The sequence below is a fragment of the Balaenoptera borealis genome (genome assembly GCF_965194805.1).
Source record: "Balaenoptera borealis genome assembly, chromosome: 3".
In the NCBI taxonomy this organism is placed as follows: Eukaryota; Metazoa; Chordata; class Mammalia; order Artiodactyla; family Balaenopteridae; genus Balaenoptera; species Balaenoptera borealis.
Genome location: NC_138866.1, coordinates 150,570,648 through 150,590,587, shown reverse-complemented (window position 1 = coordinate 150,590,587; position 19,940 = coordinate 150,570,648). Strand labels below are relative to the sequence as shown.

The following is a 19,940-nucleotide window of genomic DNA, read 5'->3' as shown; positions in this document are numbered from 1 at the left end:
CTGATCTTTATGATTTCTTTCCTTCTGCTAACTTTGGGTTTTGTTTGTTCTTCTTTCTCTAGTTCCTTTAGGTGTAAGGTTAGATTGTTTATTTGAGATTTTCCTTGTTTCTTGAGGTAGGCTTGTATAGCTATAAACTTCCCTCTTAGAACTGCTTTTGCTGCATCCCATAGGTTTTGGATCATCGTGTTTTCATTGTCATTTGTCTCTACGTATTTTTTGATTTCCTCTTTGATTTCTTCAGTGATTTCTTGGTTATTTAGTAACGTATGGTTTAGCCTCCATGTGTTTGTGTTTTTTCGGTTTATTTCCCTGTAATTGATTTCTAATCTCATAGTGTTGTGGTCAGAAAAGATGTTTGATATGATTTCAATTTTCTTAAATTTACTGAGGCTTGATTTGTGACCCAAGATGTGATCTATCCTAGAGAATGTTCCATGTGCATTTGAGAAGAAAGTGTATTCTGCTGTTTTTGGATGGAATGTCCTATAAATATCAATTAAATCTATCAAGTCTGTTGTGTCATTTAAAACTTCTGTTTCCTTATTTATTTTCATTTTGGATGATCTGTCCATTGGTGTAAGTGAGGTGTTAAAGTCCCCCACTATTATTGTGTTACTGTCAATTTCCTCTTTTATAGTTGTTAGCAGTTGCCTTATGTATTGAGGTGCTCCTATGTTGGGTGCATATATATTCATAATTGTTATATCTTCTTCTTGGATTGATTCCCTGATCGTTATGTAGCGTCCTTCCTTGTCTCTTGTAACATTCTTTATTTTAAAGTCTATTTTATCTGATATGAGTATTGCTACTCCAGCTTTCTTTTGATTTCCATTTACATGGAATATCTTTTTCCATCCCCTCACTTTCAGTCTAAATGTGTCCCTAGGTCTGAAGTGGGTCTCTTGTAGACAGCATATATATGGGTCTTGTTTTTGTATCCATTCAACAAGCCTGTGTCTTTTGGTTGGAGCATTTAATCCACTCACATTTAAGGTAATTATCAATATGTATGTTCCTATGACCATTTTCTTAATTGTTTTGGGTTTGTTTTTGTAGGTCCTTTTCTTCTCTTGTGTTTCCCACTAAGAGAAGTTCCTTTAGCATTTGTTGTAGAGCTGGTTTGGTGGTGCTGAATTCTCTTAGCTTTTGTTTGTCTGTAAAGCTTTTGATTTCTCCATTGAATGTGAATGAGATCCTTGCCGGGTAGAGTAATCTTGGTTGTATGTTCTTCCCTTTCATCACTTTAAGTATATCATGCCACTCCCTTCTGGCTTGTAGAGTTTCTGCTGAGAAATCAGCTGTTAACCTTATGGGAGTTCCCTTATATGTTATTTGTCATTTTTCCCTTGCTGCTTTCAATAATTTTTCTTTGTCTTTAATTTTTGCCAATTTGATTACTATGTGTCTCAGCATGTTTCTCCTTGGGTTTACCCTGTATGGGACTCTCTGCACTTCCTGGACTTGGGTGGCTATTTCCTATCCCATGTTATGGAAGTTTTCGACTATAATCTCTTCAAATATTTTCTCAGGTCCTTTCTCTCTCTCTTCTCCTTCTGGGACCCCTAAAATGCGAATGTTGTTGTGTTTAATGTTGTCCCAGAAGTCTCTTAGGCTGTCTTCATTTTTTTCCATTCTTTTTTCTTTTTTCTGTTCCGCAGCAGTGAATTCCACCATTCTGTCTTCCAGGTCACTTATCCGTTCTTCTGCCTCAGTTATTCTGCTATTGATTCCTTCTAGTGTAGTTTTCATTTCAGTTTTTTTTTTAATTAATTTATTTATGGCTGTGTTTGGGTCTTCGTTTCTGTGCGAGCGCTTTCTCTAGTTGTGGCAAGCGGGGGCCACTCTTCATCGCGGTGCATGGGCCTCCCACTATCGCGACCTCTCTTGTTGTGGAGCACAGGCTCCAGATGCGCAGGCTCAGTAATTGTGGCTCACGGGCCCAGTTGCTCCGCGACATGTGGGATCCTCCCAGACCAGGGCTCGAACCCCTGTCCCCTGCATTGGCAGGCAGATTCTCAACACTGCATCACCAGGGAAGCCCTGTATATCTTCTTTCGTGAGGTGCCTGTTCAAGTCTTTTGTCCATTTTTCAGTTGAGTTGTTTCTTGAGTTGAGTTTTAAGAGTTCTTTGCATATTTTGGGTAAGAGTTCTTTTATCAGATATATCTTTTCCAAATATTCTCATCTAGCCTGTGGTTTATCGTCTCATTCTCTTGACAGTGTCTTTTGCAGAGCAGAAGATTTGCATTCTAATGAAGTCCAATTTATCAATTACTTCTTTCATGGACTGAGCTTTTGGTGTTGTATCTAAAAAAAATCATAGCTATAGCCAAGGACATCTAGATTTCAGTTATTGTATTGTTCATCTCTGTTTGTTTGTTCTTTAATTCTTCTAGGTCTTTGTTAAACATTTCTTGCATCTTCTCGATCTTTGCCTCCATTCTTTTTCCAAGGTCCTGGATCATCTTCACTATCATTATTCTGAATTCTTTTTCTGGAAGGTTGCCTATCTCCACTTCATTTAGTTGTTTTTCTGGGGTTTTATCTTGTTCCTTCATGTGGTACATAGCCCTCTGCCTTTTCATCTTGTCTATCTTTCTGTGAATGTGGTTTTTGTTCCACAGGCTTCAGGATTGTAATTCTTCTTGCTTCTTCTCTCTGCCCTCTGGTGGATGAGGCTATCTAAGAGGCTTATGCAAGTTTTCTGATGGGAGGGACTGGTGGTGTGTAGAGCTGACTGTTGCTCTGGTGGGCAGAGCTAAGTAAAACTTTAATCCGCTTGACTGGGTGGGGCTGGGTTCACTCCCTGTTGGTTGTTTGGCCTGAGGCAACCCAACACTGGAGCCTACCTGAGCTCTTTGGTGGGGCTAATGGCAGACTCTGGGAGGGCTCACGCCAAGGAGTACTTCCCAGAACTTCTCCTGCCAGTGTCCTTGTCCCCACAGTGAGCCACAGCCACCCCCCACCTCTGCAGGAGACCCTCCAACACTAGCAGGTAGGTCTGGTTCAGTCTCCCCTGGGATCACTGCTCCTTCCCCTGGGTCCCGATGTGCACACTACTTTGTGTGTGCCCTCCAAGAGTGGAGTCTCTGTTTCCCCCAGTTCTGTTGAAGTCCTGCAATCAAATCCCAGTAGCCTTCAAAATCTGATTCTCTAGGAATTCCTCTTCCCGTTGCCAGACCCCCAGGTTGGGAAGACTGAGGTGGGGCTCAGAACCTTCACTCCAGTGGGTGGACTTCTGTGGTCTAAGTGTTCTCCAGTCTGTGTGTCACCCACCCAGCAGTTATGGGATTTGATTTTACTGTGATTGCGTCCCTCCTACCGTCTCATTGTGGCTTCTCCTTTGTCTTTGGATGTGGGGTATCTTTTTTGGTGAGTTCCAGTGTCTTCGTGTTGATGATTGTCCAGCAGCTAGTTGTGATTCTGGTGTTCTCACAAGAGGGAGTGAGAGCACGTCCTTCTACTCCACCATCTTGGTTCCAATCCATCCTCACTTTTCTTGTCTCCTTTTCCAAGCTTCAAACCACCAAAAGTCTGCAAATCAACTCACTCCACAAGTTTAATCTCATTTGAACTTATCTGGAACCATCCCACTAAAAATATAATAGGAATCCCTAAAGGAGAAAATGGGGCAGATGGAGAAGAAATGATTAAGGAAGTCATAGAAGAACTTTTCCTTAAATTTAGAAAATCTTCTTCTGTAAAGGGCTATTAGCATTGGAGAGTTATTAGGGTGTGTGTGAGGTCAATCTTAAGCCATCATGTAACCTGTGAGGATTCAGGTATTATCCCCTCAGTGTACTTATTCTTCATGAACCCATCACTCAAGGAAGTACCACAACCTACCGAGCAGTAAATAAAAGTTAAGGCCTCAGATATGGGAAGGATGTGATCTGAGAGCAACGGTACTAAACGATAAAACAGAAAAATATATTTATTTAAATATTTATGTATAGCTGATATGGTATGGGATTTAACACAATTATTCAGATGTTAGAAATAATATTATTGGCACATCAGTCAGATTCTCCAGAAGAAACAGAACCAAAAATGTATGCTTGTGTGTGTGTGTATATATGTGTGTGTATATGTTGAGTGTGTGTGTGTATATGTGAGAGTGTGTGCATGTGAGTGTGTATACGTGAGTGTGTGTGTATGTAAGTGTGTGTGTGTAAGTGTGTGTGCATGTGAGTGTGTATACCTGAGTGTGTGTGTGAAGATGTTCAACGGAACATTAATTGTATTGATGCATTATACAGAGACTTCCATCCACAGAAACTAAGTCATGCACCACATTGAAATCATGTTTCTGAAGATTATTTAACAACATAGAAAAATCTTATATAATTGAAAGAAAATACGAAATCCACACAATTGTATTTGTAGTACACATGTATTTTGTGAAAACCATATGATATATATGATATATATATATATATATATCTCATATATATATGCTTTTACAAAGTACACATGTAGATTTCTATTGCCCAGAAAAAAGTACCAAATGGAAATACATCAAACTGTTAACAGTGGTCAACTATGGATGGTAGGGTTAAGGATTCATCTTTTCTTCTTAGTATTTTGTTTTTTCAAATAGCTTCCTGTGGACATATTCTACTCTAATAATTATTACAAAATGTTATTTTTAAAAGAGAATCATCTGGTTTGACAGCATCTCTGACAGATGGCGTGCCAACCTGAACACTTCCAGTGTGTAGGGGTCTCAACATTCCCCAGGTTATCCATTCCATGGTGTGACAATTGTAATTATTAGAAAATGTCTCTTATATTGAGCCAAAATCTGTCTCTCTGTTAAATCTATTCATTGGTCAGAAGTGCATCTTCTCTTCCGCATGGCAATTTCTTGGATATTTGAAGACAGCTGTCATGTCTGTTTCTCCTGGTTAAATCTCCTTAGCTTCTTTAACCATCCCTAGTATGGACAACATCTAGTTCATTGGCTTCTGAGTTGCAGAATTATTATATGTTAGAGAAGAAAAGCTTAATTATCAGAGCCTGTTCTGCTTTGCTGAAAAGGGAAACACCAAGCCTGCCTGTGGCCATTTCTCCAAGCCCCAACTTGGTCTTCATTGTACCCTTACGTGATAAATAACCTTATCTCAGAGCACTTTCAGAGGCAGCAGGTTCTCACCCACCTCTATCCCTTCCTTCTCCCTTACCCAGCCAGGTCTCAGCCTCCTCTTCACTATCAGAATGAAATGCATTGCCTTTGTCTTGCTCGAGGCTGAGTTGCAAGGCATCTACTCTTGCCCTGCTATTCTCTTTATAGCTCTTCTTTAATTTTCTCTCTCAATTCCCTATTTCTTTAAATTGTTAACCCATATTGTCTGCCTCTCCTCCCACCATATCCCCACCCTCACTCTAATCTTTAGATTTCAAGACATCCTTGAAGAACAAGCTGTTTCTTCCATCTTTATCACACTTAATCTCTGAAAAACATTATTTTTCATTTCTTCTTACTTTAAAACTGCAATCACATTTTAATAATTTATTATTGAAGGAGCAAAGTTGAAACAGAAGACCAAAAGAAATAGAAGATACTGGATTATGAGATCATGTTATATTCTTTTTTTTTTTTTTTTTTTTTTTTCATGTTATATTCTAATAGAAAACTCTTAAGCCACAAAAAGTCACTTCTCTGTGTGCCAGAGAATAGTCACCTTCAGTACCATCCCATGATATTCCTAACCAAGAAAGAGAAAACTTGTTTTCAAATTCTCAAGTACAGCAAACACAATTTTACTCGCTTCCCAAAGAGTCTGCTTCTAGGGGTTCCCTGTGTGTTAGTGAGGACATTCCAGAGGAATAGAACCAATAGAATGTGTGTATATATAGAGAGATTTATTATAAGCAATCTGCTCAAGGACTTCCCTGGCACTCCAGTGGTTAAGACTCCATGCTTCCAATGCAGGGGGTGTGGGTTCGATCCCTGGTCAAGGAACTAAGATCCCACATGCCATGCAGTATGTGGCCAAAAAAGAAAAAAAAAAAAGGATCTGCTCATGTGATTATGGAGGCTGGCATGTTCCCAAATCTGCAAGAGGGCTACAGAGCTGGAGACCCTGGTGTGCCAGAGGCCTTGAGACCCAGGAAGAGCTGATGATTCAGTTTGAGTCTGAAGGCAGGAAACGTTGTGTTCCAGTTCAATTCCGCAGGTCTCTCCTGGAGAATCTCACTCTCTTTTGAATGAGGGTCAGTCTTTTGTTCTAGTCACTTCTTCAACTGATTGGATGAGGTCCACTTGCATTATGGAAAGCAGTCTACTTTACTCAAAACCCACTGGTTTAAATGTTAATTTCATCCAAAGATACCTTCACAGAAACACCCATACTAATGTTTGACCAAGTATCTGGGCATCTCATGTGACCCAGCCAAGTTGACACATAAAATTAACCACCACAGCCTGCTTATTGGAAATAATCTAAATACCCATGAATGAGTACTAGCTGAGCAAATAATAATACCAGGTAGAATATTATGAAGCTACTAAAAATCACAAGTAAATGATACCAAAAACTGCCTAAGTAAGATTCCATGAAGAAAGGCAGAATAAACAGAAATTCATATATCCGCAAAGGTAGTCTATAACCTACCCAAAATAAATCAGCCTGCCAACAATGACTAGAAGAAAATCTAGAAAAAACATGGAGGGTGGTGGGATGAGGGTATGCAGTTTCTGAAATTCACAGTAAAATAATTTTTCTGGAAGTATGATACATCCAAAATGATGTCTCAATCATATGTTCATACTTTCTGTTACACGCTGTAAAATTATCATTAAGTGGTCCCTTGAAAAATATCTAGGGGCTTTTATGCTAAGATTTGGGTTGAAATCAAATTCCTTACCTAAATTAGTGAGGGATGTTTCTTTCCTTCAAACTTTCTTATTTCTTTTAAAAATAAGTGTCAAATCAAAGAGATTAAATGGATTTCTTTGAATATTTTCTTTGTGATAAGGGTCCTAGTGATGCCAGGAAAAAAAAGGAAAGGGAAAAGTCATCAGCACAGCTGGCTACCTGTTTTGGGAGAGCTCCCAAGCCTGATAACCATGTAATACTCAGAAACAATCAGCCTCCTGACGTTCTCTGTTCTCTCTATCTTTCTGGTCTTGGAAAGTGTGGAGCATACACTTTAGAGGTTAAGTAACCCTGATCTGCAAAGAGTAGCATCTCCCTTGCAAGCGACCACGGTGTTCTCAGTCTTTTCCCTGTCACGGGGCTGGGGCAGGTATGAGTCAGGACTACAGCAACACTAGATGGGTCTACTATGGGAAGAGTGGGCAGAGACAACCACCAGGGAAGGCTGGGGCACCTGAAACTAACAGGAGTGAGAAGCTGTTACGCCCCGCCCAGCTCCAAAGGAGCACACGGTTAGGGTAGGGCTGGGTAATATTATCAAAGCCCGCTGAGAGCCGAAGCTGAGTAGGATGGAGCCCAGCAGGAGCTGGAGTCACCGAGGGACCCAGTGACTCTCAGAACCTCTGTGCCTCAGTAGGAAGCAAGCGTGGGAGAAATACCCTGACTCCTCCCCCCCCCCCCCCATAGCTCTTGTCTCTTGACGCTGCCTCCCATTGGTGGACCTCACCAGAAGCCAGCGGACAAGGGGACCTGGAGGAGACGGTCCGTGAGGTTCAATCTTGAGTCACAAAGCAGGATGGAGACTAGCTCTCAGTTTATGTGGGCGTGGGGAGGAGGACAAACAGAAAATAATCAGCACAGTGTGTTCTTTGCCGAGATGCATAGAAGAGGTAATAGGTTTCTCCAGGGCTTCACTTGACTTTTGTTAGAAAATGATAGACTTCTGATGGTTCTCTCTAAAGCGTAATCTAATTGGAGCGCGCATGGAGAGCCCTGCAACCTCACTTGTGTAAAGGGCAGTTGGGGTTTAATGGTGAGCTTGGTCACCATCCTTCCCCACTGAGACACCTTCAGGGCAGGCTGGCTGGGAGGTGATATTATATTTGAGAGCAAGGTTCTTAACACCCATCAGGAGCAGGGCAGGAACACTCAGGAAAAACCAGCTGCCTCTCACCCAGATGGAGAGGAGCAGAAGTGTCTGGGCAGTGTTTCACGAGCCAGTGTTTATAATGAACCACATTTTCCACAAGGGTAAAGTCCTCTAAGTTTTTCTTATGCGTGTGTTGGTGCGTCCCACCTGTCAGCACAGCTTTCGTGTTTCCAATCTTGGCCACCTTAACGAGAAAGGGAGAAACGGTTAGCCCTTGGGTCAAACATATAGTGGGGGCAGGTACCCAAGTTTCAGAAGTTCCATCTGTGTCACAGACAACTCTCAGAACTCAGGGAGGATACTATTTTCATCTAGGATGTGTGCAATCCCAAAGATGACACAGACAATGATATTTAAATGAATTTCTTATCCTTGGTGTCTTTATATATTTTAGTGATAATCCTGGTCTGGCTCAGGACATGCTCTAAAATTTCCATGTTATCTCTGGATAGAGACAGATCTGCAGTGGAACATTATATTTATATTATTCTGGGTTGCTATCCAGCTCTCCCAGAAAGAACCGTGCTTGAGGGTTACCAAATCCTTATCAGATGTGAAATACAAATCCACAAATCCTCTCGCCAGCAACCGTTTGTCAAGAGACGCCCTCAATGTTCACAACCTGGTCCCTCCCCACCGTCAATGCACGCCCCCATCTCCCTTCAGTAGGCATTTCTCATTGTGCATCCTGCTTCTTTTCTCTTGCTTTAGACTAAAATTATTGTGGTTTAATAATTTTCTTTGGAATCTCTGTCATCATTCAAGTCTGGGCCAACTGGACGTCTGTTTGTTCATCAACTTTGTGATCCATTTTGTGTTCAATTCACTTCCAATTGTAGCCAATTTTTTTCCCCCCACTTTGAGCTTTTTCTCAAATATTGGCCAGATATTTCCTTTTATCCTTTACTTTCTCTTCTAAGTGAGTACCTAAACATTCTGTTAAATGGTGTTAGATTTACCACTGGTTCTGACCTAGTTCTACATCACACTCCATTTATTTCCCTGCCCATTCTTAGTTTGTTTTTATTTTTTAAGAAAAGTTTCATCCGAATTTTCAGTCTGATGAGTTATTTGTGTTTTAAGTCTGCATTGCCTCTCTCTGTCTCTCTTCTTTCTAATCTCCCTTAAATTTTACTCAACTCTCTACTATGGATTTGTAGCCTGGCTCGTTATTAAATGTGTCTCATCTGCCATATTATTACACCACTTTGTTAGACTGCGTTCATGAGAGTATCAGCCTGCCACCCCCGCGAATTCCAGCCATCACTCCAGTCGTGTCTTAGTTTTCAGAAGATTTTTTTGTCCATTGCTAAGATTTCCTGCTCTTAGAGGGCATGTGTCAGATAGTAAAATTCTAGAAAGAGGAGATTCCTTTAGCCAAGAGTGCAACCTTGCATTCGACACTGCCTCTACACGACAATTATAGCTCCAAAACTCTGGCCCTGCTCCCGGCACTGCAGCCAGTTTGGATGGGTTTTCTTTGGAAAGAGAAGATTCAGGAAGAGAGAGCCCTTGGAAGTTACAAATGATTTTTCATCCCCTCAAGAGCACTTTCCTGAGTCTTTCTTTTTTTCTTTTTTTTTTACCACCCTCTGTGAGTTTTCCAAATTCCTCCTTCCCTTTTCCAGTCTGCAAACATTAAAGTGAGTTTCCTTATATATTTAAAATTTTGGTTCCTGGAACAACAGCCCAGGCTCCTGTTTTTCAAAGACTTAAGCCCACTTGACTGCCCTCGCTCAGCTAGATCTAATCCAAAGAACTTTTTTGTTGCCCGAAAATCCAACTCCTGAAGCTGTCTTTCTGGAGCATTTGGGACGAGCACAGACATAAAGGCAGGAAGACGATGGTCCTGGTATATATATGACCATCCCGTCTCTGGGGAAATGTGGAAGGAAAGAGGTTTCCACTCACTGTTATCCAGCCTGCCATGTGCAGCCTGCCTCTGCCTGATCCCTCTGAGGAGTGAGGCTGACTATATCTGGCTCCCTCCTGAGTTTTTCTACCTCTGGGTTGACTGGTAATGAGATGCCTGTGTCTCTAGATGCTGAACCTTGTTTGGTGTTTGGGTTCAGGTAGCCTTCCCAGTGAGACTTGTGTACACATGGTACACTAGAATGGCAGTTTCCATGGGAAAAGGAAACTGACAGGCGGGAAAGATGCTATCAGGAGGGTGTGTTGGTGTGTCTCACCTATCAGATGCCAGTTCATAAGTGGTATTTGCTGGCATGGGGCTAAGTCCTGTGCATTTTTGGGGAAAATTCTTTTTTAAGGTCAAAATTTTCCATGTAACCGGTTAAAGCACATGGAGTAGGTTTGAATATACAGAGTGATAAAACCCAGGTGTGGGATTTCTTTATTTTTCTCTGTAATTGAACTCTATCCAATTATATTGGTTCTTAAGCCTTCAATATTGCTGATTCCAGAAAAGGTGATCTCACCAACTCGAGGTAAACTCAGTCACCCCCAGTTTGAGAGTCAGTCTGTTGGGTAACCATTCAGTCATTTGGAAGATCTTCTCAGAATTCAGCTCCTCTTTCCTTCCTTTCTCCCCCGGGATGATCTAAGTTGTGGGGTTGAGGCTGAGGAAGGAGAAAGAATATTGACGCCGGGGTAAATAAGATATTTGGGTCCACAATTCTTCTTTCAGATGGTACTCCCATGAAGTGTTACTCAACCCAGACAGTCTCTGATGATCTGTTAGCATCCACTATTTTTTATTAGACTTCATTTTATAGAGCATTTTTAAGTTCACAGCAAAATGGAGTGGGAAGTACACAGAGGGCACCTACTGCCCTCCTCCCTACATTCACAACCTTGCTCACTATGAACATATCCCATCAGGAGGAACATTTGTTAGAACTGATGAATCTACACTGATACATCATTATCATCCAAACACCACAGTTTCCACTGGGTTCATTCTTGGTTTTGTCCCTTTTATGGGTTTGGACAAATATATAGTGACGTGTATCCACCATTATTGTATTATACAGAGTAGGTTCACTGCCCCCAGTATCCACCTATTCATCCCTCCTCTCCACTTCAACCCCTGGCAGCCACTGATCTTAAACTATCTCCAGAGTTTTGCCATCTCCAGATTGCCATACAGTTGGAATCATACAGTATGTAGCCTTTTCAGATTGGCTACTTTCACTTAGTAATATGCATTTTAAGTTCCTCTATGTCTTTTCATGGCTCGATAGCTCATTTCCTTTTTAGTGTTGAATAATATCCCATTGTCTAGGTGCACTACAGTTTATTAATCCATTCACCTATAGAAGGGTATCTTGGTTGCTTCCAATTTTGGGCAGTTACAAACAAAACGCTATAACCATCCATGTATTTACATGTTGTTGTGTGGAATAAGTTTTTGACTCATTTGGGCAAATACCAAGGAAAGTACTTGCTAGATTTTATGGTAAGAGTGTGTTTAGTTTTGTGAGAAACTGCCAAACTGACTTCTACAGTGGCGATGCCATTTTGCATCCCCTACCAGTATGAGAGTTCCTGTTGCTCCACATCCTCACCAGCATTTGGTGTTGTCAGTCTTCTAGATTTTGGCCATTCTAATAGTGGTATCTTGTTGTTTTAACTTGCAGTTCCCGAATGACATATGATGCAGACCATGTTTTCATGCTTATTGTCATCTGTATATCTTCTTTTTTTTTTTTATAGCTACTTTATTTATTTATTTATTTTATTTATTTTTGGCTGTGTTGGGTCTTCGGTTCGTGTGAGGGCTTTCTCTAGTTGTGGCAAGCGGGGGCCACTCTTCATCGTGGTGCACGGGCCTTTCACTATCGTGACCCCTCCCGTTGTGGGGCACAGGCTCCAGACGCACAGGCTCAGTAGTTGTGGCGCACGGGCTTAGTTGCTCCATGCCATGTGGGATCTTCCCAGACCAGGGCTCGAACCCGTGTCCCCTGCATTAGCAGGCAGATTCTCAACCACTGTGCCACCAGGGAAGCCCTGTATATCTTCTTTCGTGAGGTGCCTGTTCAAGTCTTTTGTCCATTTTTCAGTTGAGTTGTTTCTTGAGTTGAGTTTTAAGAGTTCTTTGCATATTTTGGGTAAGAGTTCTTTTATCAGATATATCTTTTCCAAATATTCTCATCTAGCCTGTGGTTTATCGTCTCATTCTCTTGACAGTGTCTTTTGCAGAGCAGAAGATTTGCATTCTAATGAAGTCCAATTTATCAATTACTTCTTTCATGGACTGAGCTTTTGGTGTTGTATCTAAAAAAAAATCATAGCTGTAGCCAAGGTCATCTAGATTTTGTCCTGTATTATCTTATAGGAGTTTTATAGTTCTGCATTTTCCATTGAGGTCTGTGATCCATTTTGAGTTAATTTTTGTAAGGGTTAATAAGATCTGGGTCTGGATTCATTTTTTGCATGTAGATGCCCAGTTGTTCCAGCACAATCTGTTGAAAAGACTACCTTTTCTTCCTTGTATTGCTTTTGCTCCTTTGTCAAAGATCAGTTGACTATATTGATGTGGGTCTGTTTCTGAGCTCTCCATTCTCTTTCATTAATCTTTTGGACTATAGCATTCACTTTCGATGTGCACCCTCTGCCATGACCTCTAATGAATGGCCAATGGCATACACATTGTCCTCTTGACATAAGCCCTATCTCAGTGGGTTGTTTGGATTCAGTCCTGGGTGTTTAGGACTCTGGAGGTGCTTCTGCCCTTATTCCATGAGCACCTTCCCCAGTCATTACTAATCTACCTCTCCAGTTTTATGAGGAATGCACAGATGTCACCCCAAGAAGCAAGACATAAATCACCTCTGCTCTTGGGTTCTTCCTACAGCCCTCTGAATTCCTTGCCAAACCCATCTGGGAGGCAGCATGTCCTTCTTCTGCCAGAGTGTTGAATTTTTATTTTCTTTTGGGCAGGAACTAGATCTTATAACACTATGCAGTCTCTTTCCAAATTATTATTATTATTTTTAGAAACTTTATGCCTTCCTCCTTTAGAGCTCTTGGTCTTTTTACTCTCAAAAGACCTCCTTTCTCTCTCAAAAACAAATAATCAAACAAAAGACTTATATTCTGCAACTGAAAACCTTGGCTTTAGAGACTATTATTTATGAGTTTAACAAATCCATTCAGCAACTTCACTGATGTCTGTTGTTATTGTTATTCCAGGGCCTGGGCTTTAGACTTCTGCTTTGAGACCAGTCCATGGAACAAGTTATCATGACCTCCTGACGAGCGAGGAAAAGAAAACAGCATAAAACAACATAAGAAAAAAAAAAAGGCAAGTCTAGTTAATATCTCAGAATATCCTGGGTACACACATAGACACACACAGGGGTTTCAAACAGGAAAATAAATAACCTTGCAGGTCAAAAGAAATGGAACACCGTACACACGTTGGTCTAGTTCTCACTAACCTTTAACTGAGAAGCAGTTTTACATAGAGAAGACAACAATAGTGTATAGGTTAAAAGATCTAGCTTCTACATCTGCTTATACCACTAACTAGTGGTATAGCTCTAAGCTAGTTCTTATTTCAGTTACCTCATCTGTTCAATACGATATTTAACAAAATATTTATTTAAATATTTAATAGCTACTGTTAATGATGGAGCTTTGGTTATTGCACTTTTCCTTTCTTATCTGCATTTTCCAAAATGTTTAATGAACATGAAATTTAACCAGGTTTCTTTTCTTAATTTTTTAAAAAAAAATGTAAAATGCAGGGATTGCTATGAGATCTCATTGTCTTCACCTATCATACTGGCAAATAGCCCACTCTTTAAGTGCCCCAAACACTTCATAAAAGCAAACAAAAGTCCTTTCCTGCCTGCTCAACCTTCTTATAGTGATATGCTGCTTCTCCCTCAAATGCAATATTGAAAACTAAACTCACCACGAATCATCCATCTGATACTTATTTGTTTGAACATCTACGACACAGTAGGCTCTTTCACCTGGGTGGTACAAAAATAAGATGGCTCAGTCCCTGCCCTCAAAAAGCTCACAGTCTAGAGGGAAAGGAAGATGTGAATGAATGCTGGACCGTGCCTAAGTTGCTCCAAATAAATGCACGGCTACTCCCTGGACCTTGGTTTCAGGTGTCTCCCTCCTCCCAGCAACTTGGGCATCGTTTAGCTTAGGTTTCTCCCTTTCCTCTCCCCTCATATGCAAGCAAACCAAGGCTTATTAATTGCAGTTTCATGCTCTCTTTCCAGTCTCTCAGCCACTACTGCCCTTGTTTATACCTTTATTATTGCTCCACACCAGTCTTATGGGCTTTTCTGCTGTCAGTCTTTGCCTCCCATCCTTTCATACACACAACCAGAGTTAGCATTCAAAACCATAGCCCCAAGGCTGTCACCTCGGTCCAAAATGATTCATTGGCTCCCAATGTCAAGAGGATCAAAAGAGTCAAATCCCAGTTTTCAGCTTGATAGTGAAAGATGGCACCTTCACACTGGGTTCCCACTGACACCCCCCCCCCCATCCACACACCCTTTCCCATATTCCCACGGGCTCAGGCACACCAGGTCACAGACCGTCCTTGATTGCTATGTGTTCCGACTGGCTCACCCATTGGAGCATGAGTCTGGGTCCCGCAAGGAGCATATCTCATGCTCTTCCACACCACTTCCCTCCTTTCTCCGCCAACACAGCGTACATAGCAGAGCTCGGCATATGTGTGCTGTCCAGTAAATGCGTTTGTGAATCGACAGAAGTGTTTTTGAAGTTTCACTGGCTCAAAGCAGTGAAGGGAACTCAACACACTCATGAAAGAGAGGCAGCACCGGGTAACAGTAAAAGCTGTGTATTCCGCAAAGGCCAGCGCAGCACGCAACGCCAGCCAGCCAATCGGAACCCGAATGCTGAAGCGTCCTCCCTCGAGACGTGAGAAAACTGAGGTCTGGATAGGGAAAGGGAAGGGACGGACTCCATGTGACAGAGTCTACACAGGGCAGGACTGGAGCTCAGGTCTCTGGAGCCCCAGACTCACTGTCTTTCCAACACACCAAGCTGCCCCCAAAATGCTCTATTCCAGTGACAGGCGATTTCATGGTTCTATCATTTCGATTCCGTTTTGGCGTGGTCTATGTCTCCAAGAAGCAAACAAACAAACACTCTTAATCCTCGTTTATAACATTTTCATACAATTCCAGAACCATTATCCAAAGGACATTCATCCATTCTGGAGGAGAATTCAGGTTTGGGGAACTGTAATGCTGGAAGGACCCTCACTAGTGGCCCAGCCCACCTTCCAGGGACAGGAATCCTGATGGGCGGTTGTCTTGCTCCTGATGGAAGGACGTTTGGCAGCTGAGGAGAGCAGGGTCTCAATTTTAGCTCCACAAACTGTGCCACCTAGAGCAAGTGATTTAACTTCACTGAACCTCGGTTTTCTCATCCACAAAACGATGGAGATGCAAGTTGGAACTGAATGTTCTGGAAGCTTCCATACCTTCCTGCCTTTCACTCTGAAGCTCTAGCATTCTAATACATCTGTGACACCTGGGGGTCCATCTCACTGCTGAGTAGTTCTAACTGTGAGATCAGAAAGCGGAAAGCATGTCTGTCCTCTGACAGGAAACAGCCTTCTAAAACTCACAATGAGATGGGACCCTGGGGGCAAGGAGAGGGTGTCCCCTCTCTTCTCCAGTGACCGGCCTGCCCCAGGGCCCTGGGCACAATGCAGAGTCTGTTCACCCTTGGCTGCCCTTGAGGAAATGAGTTTCTTTTCCCCCCTGAGTCTCTCCAGTTTTCCTACAGAGGCTGGCAAGCCCTTTAATTACACCCTGTCACAGACACGGAGAGGAACAATGCCATCAGGCCACTTGGGCCCTGGTGGCAGCAAAGAGGAGACACCCTTCAGATTTTCCCTCTTGCCCCAGAGGGCCTCCCCTCTGCACCAACAATGGTGAATTCCTGGGCCCTGGCTGGGAAGGCCAACACTCCAGGAAGCAGCCCCGGGGCTGGGGTGAGGTACGAGAGGCAAGGGAGCGGGGCCTCTGAACTTTGATGTGTCAGGCAGAGATGGAAAAGGCCTCCTGCCTGATGGAGTTTCTTGATTCCCTTGATGAGAGTCCACAGAAAGGACTGTGGCCCCAGCTCAGGACTGCAAGTTCAGTCAGGTGAACTGCTCTGCCGATCGTGGTGCCTCCAGGTAACTTTAAGCCCTTTAACGAGAACCAGGTAATGGAAGTGCGTGATCTAAATTTAATTCCAAAGTGAAAGGCAGCTTTCAGGCCTTATTAGAAGTTCTGGAATTAGCAGAAGGCTGCCTTTCAGAAAGGACCTTTTCTTTTGGAAATTATCCTGTATGAGCAATGAAAGGGCATCTGGAGATCACCTAGTCTAACCACCTCCACTCCTAATATGGATGAGAATACACGTTAATCATTATAATGGTCACCACCTCCATCATAAAGACTAACATGTATTGGGAACTGTTTCCAAGCCCTCTGCTAAATGCTTTGCATGTACTATTTCATTTCATCTTCATGACAATTTTATGATGGAGGACCTATAATTATTCCTATTTTACAGTTGAGGAAACGTCCTTCTTTCCTTCCTTTTCTTTCTTTCTTTCTTCCCTCCTTTCTTTCTTTCTTTCTTTCTTTTCTTTCTTTCTCTCTCCCTTTCTTTCTTTCTTTCTTTCTTTCTTTCTTTCTTTCTTTCTTTCCTTCCTTTCTTCCTTCCTTCCTTCCTTCTCTCTCTCTCTTTTGTATAGAGGCAGAAAAACATCTCTGAGTGGATTGAAGAGTGATTAAGAGATGAGGCAGTGGATAATTCATCTGTGAAAGGATGAACATAGTAAGGATAGCAACAGAGAAGGAAATGAAGCCTGGGGTGGGAGTGTCTGTTTACTAAAGGAGGGGAGAAACTCGATCCATGATCACGTTTAGGAGCTGATGGAAAGACAAACATTTCCTGGGGAGGTGGGGCAGCGGTGGGAGTCAGAGCACAGGTGAAGAGGTTGGCCTTTTGTAAAAGGAGAAACATTTCCTCAAAAGACATCTTAGTGGAGAGAGACTGTAAACATCCTCTCCCTGGGGAGTGTTCACTGATAAGTGTCTGGAAATGTCACTTAAAGACATCTGTGCTTATATTTCAATTTTAAAGGGGACTGCATCTCCAAGGTAGCATAACAAAACAGTCGTGGACTGCCCTCAGGAACACAGAACCTCTCAACCTAAATATTGAAATATCTTCCAACAGACAGTCAGTAGATGGCGGGTGGCGGGTTGCGGGGGGCAGCGGGGTGTTATGGAAAAATTGGCACTGTGGGAGATGTAGGTTTGGATTCCGCCCCTACCATTCACCAGCCAGGTGACTTTGGGCCGGTGTTCTCAATCTGCCAGAACCTCAGTTTTCTCATTGCAAAATGAGAACAAGAATAACTCCTATTTATTAGGTTCTCTGAGGATCAGATACAACGCATGTCATGCACCTCCCATGTAATGAGCCCTACATGAACGTCAGGGTTCACTTGAGAAAAACGTCTCTCACGGCGTCAGTATTTGATGTTAAGCGTGAAAACCTGGGATGAACACACAACTGATAACGACATGGCATGCCCAGGTGTTGTCATACTGTGGCTGGGAATTCCTGTGTTAAATATTAGTCTAGTGGCTCCAAGTTTACTTTAAAGCTCTTGTCAGCCCCACTACATTTTGATCACTGTGTAAAATGGGTATTTGTTGAAACTGAAGAATGCCTACTCTTGTAGAGAAATCTTTTAGAAGGACCATTAAGCCAAATGGGTTGAACAAAGACTGGTACCCCTGCTGAGAGTAAGAAGTGGTTCCTGGGGTTCAGAGGAATCATTATATTCTTTTTTTCCCCTTCTCTGTAGTTTGGTTACTGTTGAGAAACATGATACAGGAGTCAGAAAGATATAGATTTAAAAAAAAAAAAAATTGAGCAGTTTTATGACTGCAGTGCCAGATCGAAGAACTGGGTCTTGCATCTGCCATGCAATGGAGCCTGAAGACAGCCTCCTAGACCTCCAGGCTTCCTTCCACCCCTGCCACCCCTTCTCAGGGACAGCACCTGCCTTGGTTAGTCAACATCATGGAAAGGCAGAGAATGGCTGTGTCCTGCAGATGGGCTGATCCAAAATGAAAGATATCTGAAGAGCTATGTCTCACACACACACACACACACACACACACGCACACACCAGTTTCTTCTACTTTCACCACTGGAAGGGAATGAAGGAGGCAGAAAAGAACAATGTAAATGTTACTTCAAACTGCTCCATCCTGAGAGGGCAAGTTCTCTCTTGGAAACATGAAGATGGGGAATCAAAGCTCTCACCTCCACCTCAGTCAGGCTCAGAGTGAAACCAAATTCCTTGCTTTGTGGGCCTATCAATGGGTTTGGTCTGGATGGCGAACAATTCTGAACCAACAGTGACAAGGCGTAAAACAGCCATCAGAGGAATTGAAATGTACTGTGCATATTTGTAGAGCTACCTCGACACACAGTTATACAGTGGTGCTTAATAATTCCCAATGCATAGTTTGGTGCTGTTCTGACTTTTCAGCTCTTCCTCAATGCCACCCCAAACTCCTTTGTTTGTTTTGCAATTGAGGAAATTCAAGAAGGACCAGAGAGATGAAAAGTTAAGACTCGGGTCTGAGTCTCCTAATACCCAGACCAGAGTCTTCAGAAAGAGAAGTGAATTGAGTGAGGAAAGTTAAAGGTGTGGAAACCTGACCATGAAGCCCCTGCCTTAAGGAGTTAGCAAGGCTCCTACCTTAGGAAGTACCAACCCCACAAGCCCAGAGGGACCAGTACAGCTGTCAGTCAACAGCAGAGCAAGCTTTGAAGACCAGCCCCTTGGAGAGAGAAGAGCATATTAATGATGTGATTTGCATATCCTTAACAAGGCAGCCTTGGAGAAATGAACCATAAAGGAGTAGTGTGCTACTCAGAGTTAATTTACAAATTATTCAAGGCAAAAGGCACTTAAAGATCATGAGGATGAAAGTTCATATTTCCTAGAAAGTTTTCCCGTGCCAGGAAGTGTGCTATTTGCTTTGCATGGGTTATGCTATTTCATGCTCATAAAGCCTTATGAGTTTCGGGACTCATAGTATCCACATCTTTACAGATGAGGAAACAGAGGCCAGGAGTTTCGAACCATTCCTCAAACACATAGAGCTTGCTGCTACCTCCTGGCCCAGGCGTTGCTTGTTTTCTTTGTCTGAAACACTCCTTCCCAGATCTTCACAGGGACAACCTTTCATACGCTTCGGATGTGTTCTCAAATATCATCTTCTCAGAGAGGTTTTCCCCAGCACTGAAGATAAAAGAGAATCCCCACCACTGCCCAGCCACTAACTCTGTTCGGTTTCTCTTTCGGCAGGTATCACTACTTGAAATGAAACCTACATTTGTTTACTGCCTGTCACTCCAACTAGAATGTAAACTCTGTGAGAGCGAGGAACTGGCCCAATTTACCACTTCGTTCCCTGCCAAAAGCAGAGTCTGGCACATAGTAGGTGCTAAATAAACACTTGCTTGATGACTGGATGCCTGAAGTGTCACTCTCAGTCGGCAGGATGTCCACATGGACCTTAACGCGCTGCCCCCAGCAGCCTCTCTCCTTCCCGATGCTCCACATGGCCCCTTCAGGTTGGTACTTGCTTCCTGGGAAAAGACCCTTCTGCTTCAAGATGGCACTGTCAGTAAACAAAAACAGGGATGCTTTAGGCACCTTGCAAATCAATTTTCCACTGTCGGTCCTTGGCTGATTAATTTAAAGTCAGAGAACTGCGAATCATCAAGTTTTCTCGGAGACTAAATTCTGTCTGTTGCTATTTCTTTGAATATTTCCTTCCTCCACTTTTCTCTGTTCTTTCTTTCAGGAACCCCTATTAAATAGACATACAGACTTTGGAATCTGCCTGCTACAT

General features: G+C 42.5%; 1 long non-coding RNA gene across 1 annotated transcript in view; it reads right to left on the bottom strand.

The window, feature by feature from the left end:
- Nucleotides 1-5,622: 5,622 nt before the first annotated feature.
- Nucleotides 5,623-19,940, bottom strand: part of LOC309627042 — a 73,727-nt gene continuing 59,409 nt past the window's right edge. The window contains exon 3 of the long non-coding RNA XR_014243507.1: nt 5,623-19,706. This is a non-coding gene — a long non-coding RNA (uncharacterized lncRNA). The remainder of the gene's footprint in view (nt 19,707-19,940) is intronic.